This window comes from Rhinolophus sinicus, chromosome 2, assembly GCF_057876585.1.
Source record: "Rhinolophus sinicus isolate RSI-liver-muscle chromosome 2, RSI-T2T, whole genome shotgun sequence".
NCBI classification, from domain to species: Eukaryota; Metazoa; Chordata; class Mammalia; order Chiroptera; family Rhinolophidae; genus Rhinolophus; species Rhinolophus sinicus.
The window spans coordinates 29441231-29455123 of record NC_142502.1 but is presented as its reverse complement, the minus strand read 5'-3'; the positions used below and the strand labels follow the sequence as shown (position 1 = coordinate 29455123).

Below are 13893 nucleotides of genomic sequence, written 5' to 3'. Positions count from 1 at the left end.
CTTGTGCAAGATGGGGCGGTGACTACTGAGGGCTAGCTGATGGTTGGTGAAATGGAGGTCCATGGGCCCAGTGTTTCCCAAGAGGGCCCAAGATGCTCCAATTTTTCCAGAGAAGCCTAAAATAAAGAAGTTTATGTCAAACCTCTTGATTTCTTAATTTGGCAACTAATTTAAAGTGAAAGCACTATGTTGAAGGAAAATACATCTGCAGGTATATTTCACATACAAAAATATGTACTAGATGTATAAAGGTCACATTTTAATGCCACATGAAGAGATTTAAACACTATCAATAAAAATTCCGCTCACAGCTTTCTTTCAGCAAGCTTACTGAAGTTATAGAGAGAGGAAGGTATAACACAGCAGATGTGTACATATTTTACACTCAGAATCAGTTACCTCTGGCAACATAACAAAAAAGGCTACAGTCTCCCGGTGTGGAGAGGTTGTTCTATGGTGTGACCACTGTGGGATCAGCTAGCTAGATCCAGGCCAGAACAGCGATTGCTTCCTGTAAATCCCCGCAGAGACTGTCCGATCAACCCCTCCCCAACGCCCCACTGCTTGCTGGTTCCTGGAACAGGCCCTTGCCCTGCCCAGGGTAAGCATGTAAGGCGTTTTCCCTTTATCTGTGGCGGGTCACACACCAGTAACCCATCCATCCTGCCGTCTTCTATATAATTCTTTAGCGCCTGCCATGCAGCAGAGGATATCCATGCCATCCTGCATCAACCCAAGACACGCCTTGTATATAAATTCCCTTAACAAACTCTTGATGTAATGCTAGAGTTGTCAGCATCTTTCTTCGGTCTCTAAGCACAGGAAAATTTTATGAACACCCTGTATTACTGAAACTAGATCCAAACAGCTTTGCTATATATATATGTACGTATGTATGTATGTATGTATGTATGTATGTATATACGCTCTTTTGTATGCTACTAAAAGAGGTGGAAAGTTTCTTAGGACAAAGTTTTCTAAAAGTTCAAAAATTCTAGAGATACTATATTGAAATTGTTCAAAAGTGGTCTCAAGTTGTGATCACCACAGGAAATTACAGTTTCATAGCAAAGACTGTTTTTCCACACAGATAATTATTCCTGACCACTGCAAAAAAATTGCTTACCACATATTCACAATCAACCCACTGGGTTTTTTCTTAACCTAACAATTTTCCCAGATGCCAGGCACCATGTGAAGCACTTTATAAGCGCCAGCTGATTTAACCCTCATATAACTCTGTGAGGTAGGTTATGATTATTAACCCCATACTAAAGATAAGGAAACTGAGGCTTTGAGAAATAATTTACCCAGGGTTACGCGGACGTATGCGTCAGTCTAACCAGCACCAAATAGTGTGGACTTGTTACTGATCCCTTCTAATCAAGATTTCCATCAAAGAAATTTGTGAGGAAATAAAAAGCCCATTTGTTAAATTCACAGGTAAGACTGTAAGAGGCCAAGATTATATCAGAACTCAGTTTAAACTTGGCAATTGGGTAAAAGTGGACAACTAAAAGAATTTGATTGAATGGACATAAGGGCAGGGGGAATCAGTGATGAAAGTGCAATAGGGTAACGAACAAAAAAACAACAACAACAACAAACAAATACCAGTTAAGATTTTTATTTTCTAATCCCAAAAATAAGAACTGAACTAGATAAACAGTTTTCAATCTTTCCTGTTTCCCAAAACCCTTTCAAAAATTGCTACCAAAAATCTCTCTTTCAATCTCCTCCTTTTCTCTCTCTCTCTTTCTCTCTCTCTGTCTGACACACATACACACACCAATTTACATACAGTCTCAGGCAGTTTGTGAACCCCTGAGGCCCACCCTAGGCAACACCTTCCCCACTAGCCCCACTCCCCACCCCAGGTGGAGTCTGAACTAAATGATCTCCACACTCCCTTTTGGTCCTCTAGGTAGATGAATCTAAGGTGAAAAACAAGTATCCTGTTTGGGCAAAAAAGAAAAAGAACCTAAAAATTATGGCAGAGTGTAAATTACATTTTAATTTAATATCTGCAAGCAAGTGTACTTACATTGGTAGAACACAGGAAACTAAAAATATGATTAAATTCAGTACTGTTCTTATCATGGTGGTGAGTCCAGCTCAACAGGAGGTCAGAAAACCTGAATTTGGGGCTTGCAAAAGATGATTGAAAGTTGGGTAATCAGACCTACACGAAAAAAATTTTAAATCACAATTATCTTGGAAAAAGGTAATTAGAGGGTCATAAGTCTTTTAAGTATTTGAAAATTCTTTCATGGAGGAGATAGTGAGGCCATAAAAAGAGCAAAGCAAAAGGAAACTGGGTTTTTTATCATAGCATGAAAGATTTCGTTTAGATACAATGAACTTCTCTACCTGATCTAGATGATAAGGTTCCACAGATGAACAGTGAAAAAGTCACTTTGGAACCTTTTCCACGCCCTCTGGTTCTTAAACTGGAAAGAACTAAAACCATCCCCATGACATGGAACTAAGTTACGTATGCAAAATGTCAGCTTGGCTACCTAGAGGAAAATCTTACTTAAGATAATTCTCAGAGTGAATAAAAAGATAATTCTTATTCCTCAAATTGATTCCATATTACTAAAAAGATCATTTGAGAGACAATCTATACACATTTACACCTTTATGACTCTAATATGCCAAAGTGGAAAAAATACCAAAGTGCAGAGAAGTATATGTGAAATGAAAACACATTTTCATTTTTAAAGTAACTGAGAATATGAAATTAGCCCAATTTTAATCTCTGAAAAAAAAAAAACAGAAGGAGTATGAATGCACTCATAGGCCACATGAGTTCTATCACTATACTAAGGGGTAAGAGACATTACATTAAAAATAAGAATTTTGAAAAAAAATCACTAAAATTCTCATTAAAATAAATACTATCCCAAACATTAGGTATTTAGAGAAATATATATATTACAGATTATCTACCCTTCTAGACATGAAAAACACACATCTAAGAAACCCACACAGATCTCAAGCCAACCACAAAACAAGGGGAAACATTCAGTAGAAAGAAAAGCAAATCCCCTATATGAAATACTACGTATATGACATTTCTACGTATAAGAAATAGTACCAGGTTCTACAAAGTCAACTCCAACTTTCAAGGAATCTTCACTAAAAGCTCTCCAACATATTATATAAAAGTTCAACAAATTGATTCATCAAATTTATTAACGACAATGTTACAGGTGCTTCACATCACAAATAAATGTACTTTTTAAAGTGTGTATGTCTGTGTATTTTGTATGAGAGAGGGTTCCCTCACACATATTTCCTCTCTCATACAAAATATACAAACATACACTTTATTTAAAAAAAATTTTAAAAACATTGGTTATCACTATCAGTTATTTCTTGCTAATATTAGAGATGATTTCTTTCTTTACTTTTTGGCTTACCTATAACTTCTAAATAGCTATATTATTTATACTTGGAGGCCATTCCCTGTGGTTAATGACACCAGGCGCTGACTCCATTTTAGATTTTAGTCTGAGGCACTGCCTTGTCAGAGAATGATAGAAATCCTAAGAATATCAAGTTGCTGGTTTGTGCCAAAACATGGCATTCCCAAAGGATGCTCAGTCTGGAATCTGGAGGAATCATCTACAAGTCTTCTATTAACTCAGGCCTTCCAAAGAGTTGGTAATGTTTGTATGTTGGGGAGGGGAGGGAAGGAAGGGCTGAAAATGGATTTGCTGACTCCTAAAGGTCTAGCCCTGAGATTCCAAGATTCTATAAAAGGGCAGTAAATTAAGGTTTGGCTAGTATTTGCTGACTACTGAAGCCAGCATAAACATTTACTTGAGGCTTTTAAATCTGTAAGGGTACCCAGTGGTTAAATACAGTAATTCTGAATCTGAAAAAGCAAACAACAAGGCCACTGGAAATGTTTCTAAATGGGGGAGGGGGAAGGTAGGACCATTTCCTTTGCTTTCTCCAAGTAAACAATACAGATTTTAGAAATGCAAAGTTTGACTCTCAGCCGTATTGATCCCTATAAACTATTTTATTGTCTTATAAAAATACTAGAAATTCACACTTCTCAAAAAGTCCACACACAGCTTTTAAACAGGTTACTTCAGTTCAAAAAAACACAAAGGCATACACTTTCCTGTGGAAACAGAAACAAAGTCAAATTTTCAAAAATATTTAGCATTCTGTTATATAAAATATAAATCCCACATTCCTAAATAAAATGGCAAAGATAGAACCTTTGTAATTCTCTACCACAGTAATATGAGAGTAGTGATTCAGAGCAAAACCTGATGCTAAACATAACTATACAATATTACTAATTACAGAGTAATTTTACCAATAAATATTTTGGTTGAGGACTGCTTTGTCATCTTTGCAAGTATTTTTAGTTGAAAGCAAGTGGTTGGGTAGTACACGTGGACATGGTTACGATTTTTAAAAATCTATTTTTAAAATCTGGTGACTAGATAGGTTTTCTAAACTCAATTCTTTATAACTAGTAATTTGAAAAGGGTGAACCACAAGAATGTTACATTAAGAAGCAAAGGACCTAACAAGTTCACCAACTCTATCAGCACAAAATTAACTTGGAAACTTCCAAGTGCTCACAAATCTAATGATGGGCCCAGAGAGTCACTACATATGAAAACTGTACTAACTCTCCAAATACCGCAAGCGCTACCTGAATTTCCTTGTTTTATATTTGAATAGTTATTTTTGGGTGAACCTCTCTCTAGATTCGTCCCCTAAATCTCCTAATTTGCTTTCTACTTAGAATTTCAGACTTTAATATACATGCGCAGTTGTATACATACCCAGTTTAATATACATAGTGAGTTGAAAATATCCCATAGCAGTTTAAAATTTTTACACAAGTTAGAAATAATTTTACTGAAATTTGAGCTTTGTTAAATGAATTTTTTAACCGCTTTTAATCATTTTAAGCAATTCCCATCCAATTCAGATATCAAGAATTTGAGGTTGATGACAGCTCAACTCATCCATGTATTTTCTCTGGAAGGTCTGTACACACTGTTCTAGCTACTTCAACTAGAGGTAAAAGATTAAAAAACTGTTATGACTAGGTCTTTCTTAAAGAGGGATGTTTTAAAAAGGAAAGAAATTATCCTTTCCCGTTACTCTAAATGAGCAGCCTCTTGTTCTCAGCAGCCCTTCTGCACACAAGACCACTACTGACTTCAGTGGGAATTCTGCCCAAAAAAGTGAGGAAGACAGGATAGGATTAAATTAACCCTAAATCCATGCCACTGTTCCAAGCCATTCCCATGTACAGTTATACAAAGACCTCCAAAGAGGTCTGAAGTTTGAAGTTTGATGGTAATTTTCACATTGAATTATAGGACAGATCACTCAAGCTTTGCTGGTGACACAACCATGCTCTTTTAAAGGTGTGTCAGCCTGATGGATATACTGGGTTGACCTTTATCACAATTCAAGATTGCATTGCAATGCAGCCCCATCAGTGGCTGCAACAGCAATCCAGTGATTCCTCACGGCAATGAGCCTGCAAATGGAAACTGAATAGGATTAAGTGTCGTGCTATTTGTTTCCCAGTAAAACCTGTTCCGAGCTGAGAATTCTAAATCCCAGCTCCGCGACCAAGAAATTGACTCAGTTCCCCTCAAGTGCTAAACCCAAGGGGTAATGTGATAGAACTCCAACTAAAATACTAATTCTCAACACAGTATTGTAAATAGAGACTATAGAAATAATTGATTCCCGTGAGAAAAGAATAAAAACAAGGGGAAAAGTAAAGAAGGAACTGAAGAAAATGGAATAATAAAGGACAAACTTTGAGAGTCAGTTTGAAAGAAAAAAGCTTAAATAACAGTTACAAGAACAGGACGCCTGGCACACACATGCCATTCAGATGCAAGAAGTTCAAGAAACTGAGGGAAAGACGTGATTCAGAAAAGAGAAAAATGTGTATCCACCTTCTTTCCCATCCACCAGGGCTCTTTAAAACAGGGGCAACGGTTGTGGTGATGGGGAATCCAATTTAAGCTGTCTCGAGCCGTAGGGAGGGCTCCACACAGAGACCCTTCCCAAAAATAACAGACTAAGCCAGAGCTTTTCTAACCTCACCAAAAAAAAACCTGCCTTCAGGGGAGGTTAGCGATCTTGGGAGGCATAATGACCGACGTCCCTATGACTATAATGACCAACGTCCCTATGCAGACATTCCTCCCGGCTGCTGGGTACAGCGTCTCGAGCTAAGGATGTGGTCCCGGACGGCAATTCCAACTCTGCCCGCTCCATTCTCCTCTCCTCCTCGTCCTTCTCCTGCAGCTCACCTAAAAATGTTCCAAGCCCCGGAGGCAGAATAAAAGCCATCTGTGGTGAGATGGCTGGGTGTCGGAATCGTAAGGATCAGAGTGCAAAGCTTCTGTCCCTCTCCGCCCTGGCGCCGGCGGACGCAGGGCCGAACCCGCGGGGCGCATGGGGCTGGCACGCGGCCCTCGCCCGGCTCCCCGCAGTGCCCACGCGCGCAGACCCCTCAGGGAGGCGCAGAGTCCCCGCCCGCGTTTCCTCTCCCAAAATCATCCTCCTGGAGGGCGCCGCCGTGTCCCGGGAGACTCCTCGCACACCGCCAGGGACCGAAGGCGGGAGGACGCTCCCAGACTGGCTCTCGCGCCGCGGCCCTCGCCCAGGATGGAGTCAGATTCCTCCTCTAGCAGCTCTTCGGGGATGGGGACGCGCAACCCTGAGCCCACAGCACCCCGGCGGAGCTGGCACAATCCTCATCAAGCCCCCACCTCTCCCAACTACGATGAGACTCGGCCCCGACTCCCGGCAAGAGGGCTGAAGAGGATCACAGTGGAGCGGAGAAGTGAGGATCTGGCCTGAAGCAACAGGACCTGGGCTCCGGAGAGGGAATGGGGTCCGGTAGAGATGGGAGAAAGAAAAGGGAGCTGCAGAAAATCCCAAAGCGGGCCGCCCTCCCCCACGGTGGGACCGTCCCGCCACCGCTTCCTGCCCAGGATCAGCTTCCCAGCTGCAGCCAGAGGAAAAATCTGAGCCGACCCTGCAGCTCCGTAGGGACTAGTCAGCCGATCCGGGCTCCCCTGCCCCAGGCCCGCCATTCCGCAGTCCCGCACTCCTCCTTACCCGGACACCGCACCTCCGGAGCTCACTTGCCGCGGGAAGCCGTCTCGATTCAGCCCCAGCCGCCCGGCTGCCGCTCCCGCCTCCTCCCTCCGCTAGGTTTCAAATTGAAATTCCCTGGCTGGGGCCGTCAAAGAACTAGAAGCGCCAGCCCCGCCCCCTCGCAGCGGAAGCCCCTCCCGCGCCCCTGACTGACGTGCCCCCAGCGCGGAAACCCCCTTGGGCTGCGCCACGCCCCCAGCGCCAGGCCACGCCGTCGGTGGGGGCGGGATTCACTGAGAGCAGTCGCTGGGTACCCCAGGGTGGGAGGGTCTCTCATCCTCAGCGCTGCTGCCTGGGATAAATAACTTCCACTAATGCCTGTATGCAAGGCGTTCTTACCCGGGAATCTCGACCTTAAATACCCTTTTTATCAACTTTTAAAACTTCTCCAAAGTGAATGCGTTGACTAAACCTTTATTGATCACCTATTTAGTGGCAGAAGAAACTAGGCCCTGGAGACACAGAAATCATGAAAACCGGGTCCTGCTCAGTCTAGAGTAGAAGAGCTTTCACAGAGAGGGCACTGAAAAGGAACCATTTATTCTTCCTGTGGGGAGGACAGGAGGAATTGGTGAAACCCCAAGGAGGAGGAGCTTTTATGCTGAACCCAAAGTGTAAGGAGGATTTCTCCAGGCGAGGCCTGAGTGCCTGGATTGCAGAGCAGAGAGGGTATGGCTGAATAAGAGGCTGGAGACTTAGGTCAAAGTCAGTTGTGGAAAGACACACACACACATACCAAAAAAAAAAAAAATACCGCCTATTCTATTCTTTTGTATAATTATACCGCTTTCAGATTCTACTTCATTTTTTTCTGAATGTCGGCATGTGGAAGGGCATGTGCAGGTCATTGCTTCCAGCATCTGCCACACATGGATGGACCGCTTGTCCTTTGCCTCCTCCCACCTCTACTGAGGTCTTTAGTGACTCCACCTCAGCCAAAGTATTCTTTTCTTTCCTAAACATAACCTTTTCTAAAATTAACAATGTCAAATGAAACCTCAGTTACAATACCTTCCATGTATACGATGCATTTCAGTTAAGAAAGCACATTCACATATTTTATCATTTGATCACAATAACTGTATGAAAAAGGAAGGGCAAGTATTATCTCCATTACATCAAAGAGGAAATTAAGAGTCAGGAAGACAAACTATTTGCTAAGGTCCTTCCTAGTAAGTAATAAAAATAATAATAGCTACCATTTATTGCAGGCTGTATGTGCTAGGCAGTGTTCTAAGCCCCTCAGGTGTGTTAATTTACTTGATCATTCATATGCTAAGTACCCAAGTTATACTTTATAAGGTGCACTAATACAGAGAGGAAACATGATTAGATAGCAGTTCAGGTAAAGAAAAGCTAGGAATTTTACCAGACAATACTATTAGGAACTTTGAGGCAGATTTACAGTGAAACTTACAAAACTTAAGCTTCAGGATCACTCATTTTCGTAGGCCTTGAAACTGACTGTATATTTGTAAAAAAAAAAAGAAAATTTTATTAAAGAGAGTCCCTAAAGTTTTATAAGTTTTAAGGCCCATGAAACCTTGATCTATCCCAGTTGGAAACCCTTTAAAACGCTAATGAAAAATAATAGTATAAATGTAGGCATAATGAATAAAATATAAAATATGCCTTTATCATAGGAAACGATATCCCTACTATGTTCTCTGTTGAAGCATGTGAATCACTTCTGTATGCCCCCTTGTAAAAGGCATATTGACAAGCTATATTATATCCATAGATGGGTGACCTTGATAATGTGGGAGCCGGCAAGATTTAGCCTAAAGAGATGATTAAAGGTGATGGAAAGTTTGCTATCAAGTATCTAGAGGATGTTGTGTGGAAGAAGAATTAGACTTTGTTTTTTGAACAGTCTTACTTGGTCCCAACATTTCAATGTAATGGAGCAGATTCGGTGAGAGCCTGGCAAGAACTGAAGGTAGAAAAATCAAGTTCCTAGAGCTATAAGGAAGTGAAGAAAACAGATGGAACATGGTACCATACAGTTGTCAGCAAACAACAGGTGGTAGTCCGGGCAAGGAGGGAGGTCTTAACAGGGAGAGAAGAGGGGTTTGGACAGACAAGCAGGACAAAGTCCTGAACAGGTGCTATCTAATGCTGCAGGCAAGCTGGAACACTGGCAGCACGGGGCAGAGCTACCAGCCTGTGCTTCAGACACTAAATTAATTCCCAGGAAAAGACTGATACGAGCAAGGCTGGATCTCCCCACTAGAAAGACCGGATTAACAGGCAAGGGACTGACACAAAGAACAAGACAGAAATCCCATCCTGAGAGTCATCACATCTAAATTTAGCAACACAGCCTCAATCCTCAGCGCTACCTGCAAGCAAAGCCAGTCTGGCGATTTAGACTAGAAATTTATCCAAGACCTCCTCAGTGCTGTTTCTTACCAATGCACTCACACCGGCATGCTCCTCAGAAATCTTGATTTTACCTTTTATCTTTGTGTTTTCTGGGTGCCAAGCCCAACCAGGTGGAAGTATTGGAGTGGCTCTGGATTGTGAACCTGCCCTTCCTTGACATGGTCCACAGACAGGAAAACCTGACAAAGTATTCTCATGTTCTGTCACACTGAGGTGATCTCAAACTTCACCAGGAATGCATGCATTCCCAGTTCCACTGCCCTAAGAAACAAAGACACCACACACATGCCAGCAGGAGTCACACTATCACCCAGCCAGTCCTTGGAGTTCTTTCAGTTATCTATGGCTGCATAACCCCTAATGATAATCATTTTGTTACTCATAATTCTTTGGGGTAGGCATTCACGCAGGTCTCAACAAGATGGCTCATTTCTGCTCTATGTGGTGTTGGCTGGGAGGCTCAACTATGGATAAAGGATCCAAGATGGCCTTACTCACATGTCTGGCAGTTGGTGCTGCCCGTCAACTGGGAAGCCTAATTTCTCCTCCACCTGGACTCTTATCTTCCAGGGCCGCTCTCTCTCCATGTGGCCTCTTAGCAGGATAGCCCAGACTTCTTCACACGGCACTTGGTTTCTGAGACGATGAAAACAAAATCTGTAAGGCCCTTAAAGCCTAGGCCCAGAAGTCACACAGCATCACTTACGCTCAATTCTGTTGGTCAAAGCAAGTCAGAGAGCCAGCCCCAATTCAAGAACAGGGAATCATAGACTTCACCACTTGCCAGGAAGAGTGGAATATGTGTACAGTGATGGGAAAAATTGTTGGCAGCCATCTTGGTAAATAATTCACCCCAGAAGCCATGTTTTCCGAGTCTAATATTAGAGTCTGCCCTCAGGCAACTCTTCTATTTTATATCTGCTGTAAAAATTTCCACAGGTTTTCCTCAAAAGCATCACATGTCCCCTTTTCTATCTAAGTCACACTGAGTGATGATAATCTCCTTTTGAAAGGCCACTCCCAACTATTGCTAATAACAGGTACAAGCATCTCCAGCCTGCCAAACCAAGGTATTCCCTCAATTGCATTTGGAGTTGTGCCATGCATACACCCCTGTTTCATCTGGCTCAGTGACAAGGAAGAAGCCTGGACATGCTGATTCCTGTAAAACGGAGCAGAATCTCCACAGTTGCTCTCCATGGGATCTCACGGTCAATTGCTCCCTAGAACTGAAAGCAGAACTAGGATAGGTCCAATAAAAATCTGCCCAACCCCCCAAAAAAGCTACATTTGGAAAGGATAAAACAAAGATGTATTATTTCAGTTTAACAATCTGTGTATCATTATGTACCAGGCCTCACGCCATGTTCTGGACATACGAAAATGAATAATGCAATGCCCCTACTATGGAAGAGTTCACAGTCTGGTACATAATAATGCTGGTAAAGGGAACCAGGAATTCTGGTTTCTATCTATGGTCCTCAATACCCAGGACAGACAAAACTTAGTCTGCCATTTTATGGAGAGTATATATGAAATACAAAGATAAAACAATGTTTTTTTTATATCAATATATAAGCATCATTGAATCAGTCCTATTTTATACCATTCCAATTCAGGCAACAACACAGAGCATGCTTATATAAAAAAAAAAAAACTTACATATTTGACTTTGATTCTCAGTGATAAGTAAAGAAGGTTTATAGGGCCTTCCACGTATGCCTGGTCTTCAGCAGGGTTTAGAAGAGCTCAGAAGGGAAGGCTCCAGGCTCATTCACAAACATAAACCTAGAGTCTAAGGAAAGAAGAGTCAGTAGAAAGAATCTTATGGGCATGGGTCCCCATTTTGCAGGGAACAGGCAGATGTCCTCCTATGGGAAATGTTTGAGACAGAACACTGAACTTTAATGAAAATGGATTGGCATGTGACTCCCCACACAGGCCTGTGGTCAATATACCTGCAGTTGCTAAGCTCTTGCCCACCATGACTGGAGGGAAATCTTGGTCAGGTAAAAGAAACACTGTATTACAGTTCCCACTTAATTAGATGTGGGGATTGGGGAGGCAAAATGACCTTGAAGTAGCGTCATTGCACTTTACTGGACAAGCAAAACCACACCACAATATAATAGAAAACTTCTGATGTGGCATGATAGTAAGAGCCAAATTCTTTGGGCACACTGTGAGGAACCCTGCCTGTGGAGCATAATTTGTAAATAGCCTCAGCAAATTGTGGTTAAAAAAAAAAAAAAATCATCAACAGCTGCAAGAGTAACAGCAGAAGACTGTTGAATAAAAGCACCAGGAGAAAAATTTGAAGAGCGATCCTCTGGGTTATATGGGTTTTGCTTAGGATATTTACATAGCCCAGACCTGACTGGCCAGTTTGTAAAATAGCCCCTGGAAATAGTGGAGACAGTGGGATTGAAACTGGAATGTTGCATATTCTAAGCAAACAAATTCCTCCACTTGGAAAATGGACCATCTCGGGGTGGTCCTTAGTTTATTTGAAACAGATGTGTCGTGGAAGGGTGGTATCAGCAAAGTATTGTCCTTCAGTTTGGTTTTGTGTGGTTTCCTGAAGCACAAAAATACTAGTATGTTCTTCTTATGGAAACACATTTAGAAAGATAGGGCTTTTAAAGTTGTGTGTATGCTATTGCTTCCTGTGACCCCACCCTCTCCAAGAGGACTGCCCTCTTGGAGAGTACAATCACTGAGAAGAAACACACTCAGAAAATGATAACAGAGGACTGACTACTCAACTATATGCTTTACGAAGGCAGGGATTTGTTCTACTTTGCGTACCACAGAATTTTAGATCCCAGCACAGTGCCTCACGTAGGCCTTCAGTAAATATTTGTTGAAGGAATGAAAGCATGAACCTCAGTGAAAACGGATGAGGTAACTTCTATTCCCCATTTTAACAGTCTAGTGTTCAGAGGAAAATTCTCAAGACATACATCTTCAATTCTTAAAAATGATGAATACAATATTTTAAAAGCGTTTTTTAAATACATGACTGAGCCCGATAGAATAAAGTAATTACAAGAGGCCAAAATCTATGAGAATGAGCAAATACAAAAAAGTAAGTAAACACTGGCACAGGCTCCACACACATTGATGACGTTGTGCCTGCACAAGAGCACCCAGTCATGGTGAAAAGTGAGGCAATAGTTAGCCCTTACTCAGCCCCTCAGGGCCTGTGCCATGGTACAGGCCTATCAACCCAGAGAAAGCAGTTGCTTTTTCAAATTCATCCCTCCTTACAGGGTGCCATTTGTTTTGTGTCTGCTAGTAGGTTGGTCCAAAAGTAACTGTGGTTTTTGCAATGTTTTAACCTTTTAAACCGCAATTACTTTTGCACCAATATTCTAGCAGAAGCACTGAGCTGGCTTTTGACTGGAATCATCTGCATGTCTGGTATTTTAGGGCTTTGTTTTTAATAGACCACACTATTAGATGACAGTTGGATCTGAAAAGCAATAATACCCTTGGTGAGTAAATTAGGAAAAAGTCTTCTCTACAGAAAGACTGCATTAATTCTAGGAGGAGGAGGAAAAGAAAACATCTTCCAGAGAATTTCTAACACAGGCACACTATCACCCAGATTCAGAGTTAGAATATGAGGTGTGATCAAAAATACGGTGAACGTTTAAATTTAAAAAATGTATTACAGTAAAAGACACATTGTCATTAATCCCCCTCAAAATATCCCCCACCCCCCCACCTCCACCCCCACCCTCGCTTCAAACACACGTATCCCATCGTTCTTGAATCTTTCTGAAGCAGTTCTGGAAGTCCTTTTTCATGAGTGTCTTTACTTCATCCTCCATCATGACAATGCTCATGTCACACATTGTTTCTGTTATGGCAATTTCTGTCAAATAGAAACATTACAGTGTGTCCTCACCCACCTTATTCACTGGATCTGGCACCGTGTGACTTCTGGCTCTTCCCCAAAGTCAAAATGATTCAGGACATGGAAGCAGCCACGACAGCACAACTAAAGATACTCATGAAAGAGAACTTCCAGAACTGCTTCAGAAAGTGGCAAGTATGATGGAATAAGTGTGTTCGAAGTGAGGGGGAGTGTTCTGAGGAAGATTAATGGCAATGTGTCTTTTACTGTAATAATTTTTTTTAAATTTAAACATTCGCTGTGTTTTTTTATCACACCTCGTATAACACAAACTATAATCAATATAAGTGGATCACATGTCTAGTTAAAAGGCAAAGATTGCCAGTCAATAGTTTCAAAAATCCAGTGATACGCTGTTTATGTAAAACACGCCTAAAATTTAAGGACAGAGACCTACAGTAAGATTAAAAGAGAAA

The 13893-nt window shown here is 41.6% G+C and overlaps 1 protein-coding gene and 1 pseudogene across 16 annotated transcripts in view; both read right to left on the bottom strand.

Moving 5' to 3' along the window:
- The window catches only part of EPB41L2 (erythrocyte membrane protein band 4.1 like 2), a 209511-nt gene extending 199320 nt beyond the window's left edge, over positions 1-10191 (bottom strand). For 14 of the 15 annotated variants that reach the window (XM_074333587.2, XM_074333572.2, XM_019729401.3 and 11 more), the window contains exon 1: positions 7132-7302. The gene's annotated coding sequence lies outside the window, so the exon portion shown is untranslated. Of the gene's footprint in view, positions 1-7131; positions 7303-10053 lie in introns of those variants that run through there. The other variant, XM_074333571.2, reaches the window with a different exon arrangement.
- Positions 1917-7115, bottom strand: LOC148758758 (uncharacterized; annotated as a pseudogene). Its single transcript, XR_016020184.1, has one exon. The product of XR_016020184.1 is annotated as an uncharacterized LOC148758758 (transcript).
- Positions 10192-13893: the final 3702 nt, after the last annotated feature.